This window comes from Triticum urartu, chromosome 7A (genome assembly GCF_056163025.1).
Source record: "Triticum urartu cultivar PI428250 chromosome 7A, HENAU_Tu73, whole genome shotgun sequence".
Lineage (NCBI taxonomy): Eukaryota > Viridiplantae > Streptophyta > Magnoliopsida > Poales > Poaceae > Triticum > Triticum urartu.
This window is the reverse complement of record NC_141879.1, coordinates 417,242,551-417,244,923: the sequence shown is the minus strand read 5'-3', so window position 1 is coordinate 417,244,923 and position 2,373 is coordinate 417,242,551.

The window sequence follows — 2,373 nt, the reverse complement described above, 5'->3', positions numbered from 1 at the left end:
TTTATAATCACCCAGTTACGTTGTGACGTTTGGTAGCACACGAAGTGTTCCTCCGGCAAACGGGAGTTGCATAATCTCATAGTCATAGGAACATGTATAAGTCATGAAGAAAGCAATAGCAACATACTAAACGATCGGGTGCTAAGCTAATGGAATGGGTCATGTCAATCAGATCATTCAACTAATGATGTGATCCCGTTAATCAAATAACAACTCTTTGTCCATGGTTAGGAAACATAACCATCTTTGATTAACGAGCTAGTCAAGTAGAGGCATACTAGTGACACTATGTTTGTCTATGTATTCACACATGTATTATGTTTCCGGTTAATACAATTCTAGCATGAATAATAAACATTTATCATGAAATAAGGAAATAAATAATAACTTTATTATTGCCTCTAGGGCATATTTCCTTCAAAAAGTACCTTCTTTCGACCTACCAACCAGTGTTGGCAGCCCTAGGTACCTCTCACTCAGCGCTTCAGACTCAATACCAACAACCTGTTTCAGCTCAATCTTTGTTTGGTCATTGCAGAGGGCTGCCAAAGAAAATAGAAGACTTCTGCAGGTTCACTTTTTTCCCCGAAGCCTCCTCATAGCACCACAAAATCTCCTTAAGAGTGGTCATGCTCTCACTCGACCCCTCCAGGAAGACAATGTTGTCGTCTGCAAATAATAAGTGAGTTACATGGGGGCCAGTGCCCCCGAAAGAAACACCCTTAAGATTATTATCCTCCTGAGCTCTTTTCAGCAGAGCCGAGAACCCTTCAACACAAAAAAGATAGAGATACGGTGATAATGGATCTCCCTGTCGGAGCCCCCGGGAGGGTGAAAATTGTCTAGAACAGCCCCCATTAATCTTGATAGAAAATCTTGCTGACTTGACACACCGCATGACCATGGTTATCCATTGTGGCGCAAAACCAAACCGAGCCATCATTCTCTCCAAAAAAACCCCACTCGACCCTGTCATAAGCTTTCATCATATCTAGCTTTACCGCACACAAACACTTCTTCCTTTTCCTCATCCTAACAGCATGGACACATTCATACGCCACCAAAACATTGTCCATAATCAGACGACCAGGGACAAAAGCGCTTTATTCCTCAGAAATAAGAATTGGGAGGATCACCTTCAGTCTGTTTGCTAGGACCTTTGTAGCCAGCTTGTACAAAACATTACATAGGCTGATAGGACGGAATTGAGTAAGTAGTTCTGTAGCATTTACTTTCGGTATCATAACAATAACAGTATCGTTAAAGTCCTCTGGGCAAGCCTCACCGTTGAGAAAAGCCCGTACTGCCGTGCAAACATCCTCCTTAACCAAAAGCCAGTGTCTTTGGTAAAAAAGTGCAGGTAACCCGTCCGGTCCCGGCGACTTGGTAGGTCCCATTTGAAACAGTGCCGTCTGTATCTCCTCATCTGTAACTGGTGCCGTCAATTTTAGGTTCATATCTCCCGTCACCAATTGCTCAATATTTTGGAGAAGCACTTCCACTCCCGTCGACCCCTCTGATGTGAACAAGTGCTCGTAAAAACTCGCTGCCATCTCCCTTATATCTTCATTCACCGTACACCTCGTACCATCCTCCCGTTTAAGAGCTCTTATAGTATTCTTCCTCTTCCTATGCGATGCCCGGTTCTGAAAATATCTTGTATTTTGGTCTCCAACCATTAACCAGTCCACTCTCGACCGTTGCCGATAGAAAATTTCCTCCCGCTCAAACATCTCCCGCAGCTGCTCCTCAATATCACGGACCTCCTGTTGGTATCCCGTCGACAGCGCCCGGATTTTTGCATCTGTTAGCTGGGTTTTGAGCATGGCTATTTTACGCCGGATAGACCCAAAAACCTCGCGAGCCCAGCGATGCATGTTGCCAGCCACACGCTCCAGTTTGTTCCAAATCGCCTCCAGGTTCCGTTGTCCATCACCGGCTGCTTCCCAAGATTCGTTAACCATCTGCTCGTAGCTCTCATGTCTTGTCCATGCTTCCTCAAAGCGAAAAGGATGATCCGTAGCCCTGGAGGCATTTGGAGTCATCTCCATAGCTCTCACAAGGATTGCTTGATGGTCTGATTCTTCCGTCATAATATGCTCAACTATCGTCTCCGGGTACACCTGCAGAAAACTATCATTGCATGTAGCTCTATCCAATCTAACTTGGATATTCTCAGCACCATCTCTCTTGTTATTCCAAGTGTACGGGTATCCGGAGAACCCCAAGTCAGCCAGTCCGCAGTCGGCCAAGCAGTCCCGGAAGTCCTCCATGCGTGTAAAACTCCTCGCGTTTCCCCCCACCTGGTCCATTTGGAATAATGCCTCATTGTAGTCTCCCACACAAATCCAAGGGAGGTCATCTTGAGACCGA